We start from the raw sequence: 9,729 nt of genomic DNA on the forward strand, positions 1-9,729 counted from the left end.
ATATGACTGTTCTGTCTAAATTCTTAGCCAGGTCTGATGGAACTTATCAATAATCATAGTACTTGGGTGGTAGAGAGAGGAATATCAGTAATTTAAGGCAAGCCTGGACTATGCAAAAACTTGGAGGCCAGCCCAGGCTATATGAGAGCCTGTCCTAACCTATAAAAACAATAAACTAAAAATTTAAGAAATAATTCAATAGTTTTCTGTAGCCTAAAAAAAATGAAAAATAAATAAATAAAAATTTAAAAAATCTACACACCCCATATGTCTTCACGGCCTCCCCTTCCTGATTTCCCTTAAAATAGCTCGCTTACTTACTGTTCTACCATCAAAGCATATTCCGCTTATTTTCCAAGGATATTCTTCCTTCCTCTAGCGTATCCTCCACTCATAAATAGCTCTTCTGCCCTGCCTTTTTCAGGTATAAAACAGTTGTCCCCCATTTCCACTACTTGATGTCTTAGTCTCCTCTTGGTTTATTTATAACACAGCAGGCCCTCTACAGCCATGAGTTCTGTGTCTATGAATTCAACAAATCACAAATCAAAACTATCCCCGACAACTGAATAGTCATCCTTCCTTAGAAACTACAGCCTAACCATTATTCACATTGTACTAAGCAATTTAAGTAATCAAGAAGGATTTAAGATCAACAGTCAGAAGTGTATGAGCCATGCCAATATGACCCCGTCTAATATAAGAAGCTTGAACATCCAAAGACTTTACCAGCTATAAAGAATGATGGAGAGGTGTCCTGAAAAGGAGCCTCTTCAGACACTGAGAGATGACTGTTTTTATTGCAGTTTTCAATGACTTTGGATAATTTGGTTGTTCCCTTAGTGGGTGTTGCCATATCTCCCATTCAAATGGTAATCTGTGAGCATAGCTACATCTGCTTTGTATCAGAGCATTTCCAACACATATCCAAATACTTGACACAACTCAGAACTACACTGCGGGATGAATACATAACAGTGAAAAACTGAATACAGTATGGGCTCCTAAGGTGCTTATTTCATTTCCATAGCTATTGAAATCCTTGTGTGGCAATGGCCTAATTACTTATGAATACTAGCTGCCACTTTGTGTTCCTTTGGATATAAGACATTTTAAATTGAGCCTCTGAGATAGGCAGCTCTCTGGGTTTTTCAATTATTTTTGCTATGCCTAGAGCATCATTTCCAAAAAAGCACAATTAATAATTGCTAGATGTAAGCAAATGATTTTTAGCCTTCAGAATCTACCTTTGAGTCTCCAAGGTGATATATGATAAAGCCAAAATGCTAGAGCACCTGCAATTCTGAGAGCAAACTGTACTAGCAAGAAAAGAACAAAGTTTCTGAACATCTTTTATGTGTCAGGCACTGAATTAAAACCTTCACACACACACGAGTGTGTTTATAACTCAACAGTAGCCCAATGAGGGAGGCCCAGTAAGGTTCCCATTTTAAAGAAGAGATTAGAAAAGCGAGGCTTCGAGGTTTGGTTAACGTGATCAGGTTCCTGCAGCTGGCAAACAGTAAAGCCATACTCAATTACTAGTCACTGGGCTGGGGAATAGATGGCTTTTCAATTCACAGGACAGAAGATAATGCAAAAGGAAGACAAAAGGCTGCTAGGCCCCAGCCTTGTATCTTGCAATTATCCCCTCCATTAACAGAAATGGGTTTTCCACAGCGAGTGGCTGTATTTTTTTTTCCAATTTATCTCAGTCATTGTTATGCAAACCTCATAGTTCTCTTTTGCACAGAAGTCCTGGGAAAATCTCTAACAGGGCTATCTTTAGGTCTTGAAAGCTATTCTTTCCTTTCCAGAAAGCCCCAAAGTGACAAGCTAATGGGACCTGCACTCTTTTGCTCTGGAAATGCGTTCATTGGATCCTTCTTCAGTACAGGTCCTATGGAGAAGACGTAGGACCAAGAGCTTGGGAGCAGGTGCGTCTCTTACAAACTGCATCCACCCCTCAGCCCCAAGTTGCAGTCACAAGGAGGAAGCTTGGAGAGTCATAGGCACTAATGAGTCTAGAATTACAACGCGTTTTAAGCAGATGCCTTTTACCTCATGTTGTACTGTTTGCAAAGCTCTTGTTACCAGCCAGTTCTCCTTTATCTTTTTTGCTGTCTTTGCATCTGAACAGACATCGAGTTAAGTCATACCTTTGGAATGCCAGACTTTTCTCCAGGTCCTCCCAACAGAGAAGAGAGGGTCAGAAAATTTTTCTGACCATTACAGATGGAAGTTAATGCACATGTAGTGGGACAGGACCTGGTTTTTCAGCTGATTTCCTGCCTTGATGTTTTTTTTTTTTTTTTTTTTAGTTTAAGCATTAGTAACCATAGTTGCCACTCACAGGTGCTTTTCTACTGAGGGTGCTGAGTTAGCATCCCATGGCATAGAAACACCTGAGAAAAGGTTAATTTTGACCTCACTCTTGGTTCTTCTGGGCCATGCTTAGCTGGCTTTAAACTCTTGGGTCTGTGGCAAGGCAGTATCATGTAACCAAGAACATTTAGCAAAACCAAAGCACTCACCTCAAGACCAGGAAGCAAAAGAGAAGGAAAAAGAGAGGACAGAGTCTCATAATACTTTTTAGGGCACACCCTCAATAGCTTCAAGGCCTCCACCTACTAAAGCTTCCATCTTTCAGTAGTACTCTCTGGGGAGCAAACCTATACTGTATGGGCCTTTGGGAGACACTTACATCCAAAGAATAACAGTCTCTCAAGGCATTTTCATGTTTGTATTGTTTGGATTTATGGGATACATAAATCCATATACTGGGCCCCAAAATGCCACTATTAGGAAGTAAAGTCTTAAGAGGTGGAGCCTAGTGGGAAGTAGCTCCTTTCCTCTTTTCTTTTGCTTCCTACTATTAGACCACAGACCTCTAGCTGCCTGCAGGCCTTGCCCCTGGCTCATTAAGAAATAAGGCCGCACCTCCTCGTGTCTCCGACCTCTGCCTCCTCCGGATGTAACTCGGACTTGTATTCAACTCTCCATCCTTATCTTTTCTACTCCTAGCAAACAACGTTGATGCCTTTGTCTTAGGCAAGCTGTCCACTGTCTGCTTTCTCTGAAGGCTTCTAGTGAGGAGTTTGGTATGTGACAAATCCAGCTGCCAGATCGCTGGGGAGCACAGCATAGCCTACCCACGTTGGAAGAAGATACAAATAGTGCAAGGTTTTGGGGGCACACAAGGGACTTTTTCTTTTAGTTCCTCAGCATTTTTCTGGGATATGTGGATGTCACTGGGAATTTCAGAATGGAATAAGCAAGGTTATTTTTTTTTCTTGCTGTTTTCAGACTTTCTGTAACACTGCGATTACAGCTGGCATTACTAACCATTAGCTGAGAGAAGCTGACTATAATGTAGCTTTTCTGGGTATCCTGAAGAGGGAGTTGAATACCTGCTGGGACACCAAATTCAATGTTTCAAAAAATTGGAAAAAAGAAGTATGATATTATAGGGATAATCTCTTTAAAGAATGATCAACTCCCAAACTAATGCTTGACACCCTAGAACCCATAAGCCATCCAAAACTTCCCACGTTCTACTTACATTTATACTTTTCCTGAGTTCTAAACCTAAAATAGTGAAGGGAGTAGGTTAAAATCCCATTTCAGCTGCTTGCCAATTTAAAAAAAAAATAGCATCATACAGCCAATGGCTATTTTTAAAGATCCACTCTCCTCTAGCGATGGAAACCAAATCTTTTCCACTTGATCGATTTTAAAAAGTAGAAGTAGAGGGAAGTGTGCTTCAGAAAGAGACTCTAATGCAGGACCCCATTAAAAATTAACATTTTAGAAAGAAACTGGACTGTCTCGTTAAGGTCTGTACATTCTTTACCCGAATGGCCAAGCTATGCACCTTACTTCTCCCTGGAGACCAGAGCCACAGTGTGCAATATCTGTTCTCTTGTTCTTCAATATGTTCCTTTCTCACAATGCTAAAGGGTCACAGAAGCAAGCACCTTCTCTCTAACCATAAAGCAAAGCAAACAGCAACATCCTCTTTCCTAAGATGCCCCACACAGCCAAGGGAGAGGACTCATCTGTCCATTCCTGCACCCAGATGTTGGCTAAGTACTGCCTGATTATATCTTGCTGTATACAAACCTTGAGCCTGGAGAGAGAGTTTAAACTGAGTTAGCCATCAACAGAAAAAATGACATAGGATTTTGCTATAAAATATAATAGTATGTGAGTATGAAAACAAATCATATGTCCAGAAAATTGATAATGAAGTTTTAAAAATAATTTCTAATGCTAACTTTTGTAAAACTTCTATTAATTAAAAAACATCAGACTCATGTTTTACAGTTAAATAAATTTAGCATTCCTTGGTGACTTGCGCAGTGATTCTTCATTTTAAACATACTACGTTTTTGGCTGTTCTGAAGGAGAAAGCTATATCTACAAATAATAATTCCCTATCATCTGTGGTTATTTGCCTTATGAAAGTGGTTATTCTTTCTCTAACAGTCTCACTGGCTATACAAACCACACTTAAGAGCAGGCCCCATGCCTAGCAATAGATGTTCAACACAAAACGAATGCAACAAAATTTTTGGAGGTTTTTTATTTTTTTGTCTCATAATTCTTTGGGCAATTTTTTTTTTTTACTTCATAGATCTTTTGCTTATATTATGGTTTCTGACTTTGTGTTTTTATGAGATTTCTATGTGTGTAAATGTGTGTATCTAAGTCTGTGTTTCTTGTGCTTTTTCTTTGGCGATTTTTTTCTGTTTGTTTGTTGTTAGTTTTGTCCTATTCTGGTTTATTTGCTTTTATTTTATCTTATTTTTATATTTTTAGATGCCTATTTGTTTTCAAATGAGAGAGAAACAAAAGGATGTGGACTTGTGTGAGTGGAAAAGTAAAAAGGGAAAACCATAATCAGAATATAGAGGATGAAAAATGTATTTTCAAATTAGAAAAAAAGGAGATTATTCTCTCATGTACCTTTCACCATTTTATAAATAATGCTATATGCATGGTGGGGGGGAGTCACAGCTCCTATTATTACCCAAGTAAAGAACTATTCACTTCTTCCCATGAAGGGCATTTGTGTTCTTCCTTAATTGTCTACCTTGCTGCCTAAGATTACAAATATAATTTTTGTTTATATGAAATATGATAAAAACTGAAGAAAATACCAAAAGAGTCATAGAATTAGGATCCTGTCATGGGCCCACGAACTATCTCAAAAGACTTGGCCTAGTGTGATCCATTACATAAAGGAAAGGGCACTCAGCAATGAAAGTAGAAAACATGTCTCACAGACAAAATAATCTGATGACATCATTTGTTTCCTCCATTTTCCTTAGATATATTCAGATCCTGTGGGAAAATATTCAGCCGTGACAGTGGAGAAGGCCTGGAGGCTTTCCACACCGGCGGGTCCCACATGCACAAGGAGGTCTAGGGTTCCGGAGGCTGGGGGCTTTGGTGGCGGCAGGCTCCAATGACACGAGGAAGTCCTTGGTTCCAAAAGGGTTTATTGTCATGGTGGATGGTAGATGGATCTGGTTGTACCCCCGTAAAACTCAGGGCAGTCCCCTAGTTAAATAGGGAGGAAGAAAGGGGGAGGATCTGGGGAGGATCTGGGGAGGCATGCTTAATTTGCTCCGCCCTCTGACCTTCATTAGTATGTAAATCCCTAGGGCCTAAGGCCTATAGTCAGAGCCTCTACCTGTGCACTTTGGGAGGGGCTGTAATGGCCTATGTGACTGAACAATGTAGTTCTATGGAAACGAGACTGCATGTCAGGACTCTGGGTTCTGGGAGTGTGGCCGAATTCCTGCCAGTTCTCACGTAGAGTCGCGGGGTTCTAGGTCCATGCCCAGCCATGAACCAGAATACTCTTATGCAGTCCCACAAGACCCTAAGTGGTAGAGCCTACATCATGAGGACAAAGGAAGATTGGGCCAGCCAAAGGATGGAGAATCTATAAAGAACATCAGCTAACATTCGGAGGTCCATAGCATGGTGGAGGAAGGAGGAAAGAAATGGCATATACTAGATTCTCAGCATTGCTCTTCCCAGGAAACCTGGGGAGATGAAACTACATACAACATGGCCAATAGCTAAGAGTCATATCCATCCTTCAAGCCAGAATTCTTTTAGAGAAAGATATCCTAACCAAACAACAAACCAATGGATCTGGGTTAAAATGCAACACTGGAGCCCTTCCAGCCTCAGGAAAAAGTGGAGCTGGCTTCAGTGGTGTGCTATCTTTTGATTGACAATGGGAATTAATGAAAGGGAGTGGCTTCTTCTCCATTGGAACCTGAAAAGATAGAAGCAGTCACCCTTAAAGAGCAAAATGCTGTATCACTTCCTGAGTGGCTGGGGAGCCCTGTTTGTCACCTTCGTTCAATTGTTTGGTCTTTCCATAGACCTCTTCTGAATGTCTCCTTTGTGAGATTACTGTACCAGTAACATCTGTGTGTCAGCTGAGAGTGCTAAGCCAAGATGCAAAATGCAAAATGCTGATAGAGACAAGAGGGAAAGGATCTTGACTTGCTTGTCCAAGCAGTGAGCTGGACAACAAGGGGAAGAGACCTGAGCTCATCTTTAAAAAAAAATAAAATAAAATTAGGCAAATGAGTTTCATCTTGAAGGAGATTTCAACTTTAGCAATCAGAGATAGGAAGAAAAGAATATCTCCCAAAGAAACAGGGCTCAAGCAAAGGTTTGAGGTGAGAGAAGGTGAAGTATGATTAGAAACTGGGGAATTGATTGCTCTGGTCCAGGGGACAACCTCAGCTAATGGGAAAATAGGGCAGAAAAGTAAATCGAGCTAACAGGTGGGGCTCATAGGAAATCAACCCAAGATAAACTTACTGGTAGACTGAATGTGTTGATTGATACCACCAGAGTTCAACCATAAAAAGGGAACACTAGAGAACAGGAACAAAGAATAGGACAGATTCATCGTGTGTCTACCTTGGGCAGTAAGAGCCAGGAGAAGGAATAAAGGTATGGAGACTGGAGAGACAGAGAGTCAAATCTACCAGACCCTAACTATGGTAGAGTGAAGAGCTGGAATTGCAGCTAGTTGCACTGAACAGGTGACTCTACTTATGTCCTAGATCTGAATTTAGTCAATTGAAACAAAGGCAGCCCAAATACACCTGTGTCATTAGACAGTGGTAACTGGTAGAGAGAGGAGGCACCAGTATCACACTGTTAGAACAACATCCTAAAGATACTGATGTAACCTAAAAGAGATGGCTCAAGTATGTTCTAGAAAGTGGCAAACTAGACCCTGTGAGACAAATGTAGCTGGATGTCTATTTATATAAAAGAAGTTTTGTTGGAAGATCCTGATCTTGCCCTACACAAGTCAAATAGTTATCACAGAGATTCTAGACAAAATTAAAAATATTTCCTATCTGATCCTATACAGAAAATGTTGACTGAGCCCATTCTCCACCCATCCCAGCATCCATATACTTTTCCCTGCAAGACCATCTTCCCCCCTACCCGATCCCCTGGATCTGGACACAATCACAGAAGGAGGCAGAAGGTGGAGAGCACTCACTTGATTAAAAATTTTAGCATATTTTCTTAAATGAGTGCCAGAAATATTTTGCAGTAGAGTGATTATCCTCTCTTTTAGATTTTGTTACTTTCCCAATGTCATGTTTACACATACTAATAATATCCTCACAGCAGGAACATGGTGCTGTGCTTCAAGGAGAAAATAAATACCTAACAAATAGAAAGGAGGCCTGGCCCAACAGCATCCCCAACAGAATCCATCTTCTTCTCTCTTTCTCCTTTCTGCTTTGTCACTGATCTTGTGGCACTTCTGAAAAGAACCAGCCTCACATTAGACACACATAGATTCAGAGAAAAGTTTACTACAATTTATTTTATTTATTTTTCCTCCCAGGTTTCCATCCCCCTAGGCTTTTAAGACAGGGATCTTACCATCAACCAAAAGCTGGCCCTGAACTCTCAGTCCTCCGGCTCCATCTCCCAAGTACTAGGCTTACAAGCTTATGCTACCCTTCCTAGGTTTCACCCTCACTTTTCAAAACATAAAAACACAGATAAAAATTTTCCAGGGCTGAGAATACACTTTGATGGGTAAGTACTTTCTGCACACGTGTGAGACCAGAGTTCTGATCCCCAGCATCCTCAAAGAGTTGAACTTTTGCACGTGCACACACACACACACACACACACACACACACACGGAAAAAATCATTGATTACAAAGTAAGGAACAAAATATAAATAATAACTATAGTTACTTAAATTATAAGTGAGAAGTGGTAGCTTGTATGTTATGTCTTACTAACTGGATTATGATTATAAAATAAAAACTACAGAATGTATTTGGACTGTGTGCTTTTGAAAAAAAAAAGTGCTACAAGTTAGGAGCCAAGGTAGAAAGTTTTCTCCGAATTATATAACTGATTGAGTTAGGCTACTTACGGAGTTATCATGGGAATGTCCAGAATGTAGAGTCCCTCTGTTCTTCGGTCTAAGAGTGACTGAAGGTAACACTAGTAAGAAAGGCTGTGTCATGATGTGAAGTGCACAGAGTTGGAAGTCAAACTCCAACTTGGCACTGGAAGGTAGAGGCTATGAGAGCCGTCTCTCAGAATCCCCATTCAAAAATACCACCCAAATGGTAACACCTTTGCCAGGTTACTTTGAAGGCTGTTTATAAGATAAAAGACAGAGGACATCCCTAATGTGCATTGCAGGAAATGAGTAATGTTCGAATGCTAATATATCTAGAGATATATTTATAAATGTGTAAGCACACACTATCAGGAATTACCTATGCCAAGTGAAACCCAATACTGGAAGACATTTATGCATGACATTTTAATAGACAGCTTCCTTCAGCATGTTCCAACACAGAAAAAAAAAAGTGTCTGAAATAGTCTGAGGCCTTAATAAGCTGGATTTCTAAAGCTGGTGGCAACTTCATATGCAAATCGTCAAAGACATCTGTTAGTTATTTCAACTAAGTTTATGTTGATCACATTTCTAATTGTGGTTTCCTAGCCAGTCTGTTGACTCACACAAGCACATCAATAAGCTGACCTCTATAGGAAGTAATTAGGAAATTATTCTGGCACTGTCCTGTGATTGATGTTCCCAAAGTTTCAAATTAGCCTTTAGAAATCTCCTAAGGTATTGATTGCTTTGTAATGTCACCTTAAAAGAGTAAATAGCTATTTGTTCATTCAAGAGCACCTGGTTGCGAACAGAAGTAATATCCATGGCAGGTTTTAAAACTCTGTGGTAACAAGAGGCCATTTCTGGGGTGGGTCTATACAGATGCACGTAGAGGAGTGTCCTTTCATCTGGAGGAGATGTGTCTTACGTAAACACCTGAAACTGATGGCTGCACCAAATTCTAAGCAGACTGTAATTTTTCAAATAAAAACATACTTCTGATAAATAATCAACCTGTGAATCTGGCACGGTAAGAGATCAACAATACTCAGAATAACTTATGTCATTTACAGAAAAATGGATGAAACCAGGAGTAATATGTCAAGTGAAATAAGCCAAACACAAAATCAAATATCACATGTTCTCTTTCATGTATAGGAGCTCCCCAAAATGGCTTAAGCACAGAAAAGCCAAAGTTAGAGGCTAGGTAGGGATAGGAGAAAATAAAGAAGTTGCATAATAGGTACCAAAACACAGATGGCAGGCATGAATTCTGGAATTCTACAGCATAGTAGAGTGA

Source organism: Grammomys surdaster, unplaced genomic scaffold, assembly GCF_004785775.1.
Source record: "Grammomys surdaster isolate TR1022 unplaced genomic scaffold, NIH_TR_1.0 278, whole genome shotgun sequence".
NCBI classification, from domain to species: domain Eukaryota; kingdom Metazoa; phylum Chordata; class Mammalia; order Rodentia; family Muridae; genus Grammomys; species Grammomys surdaster.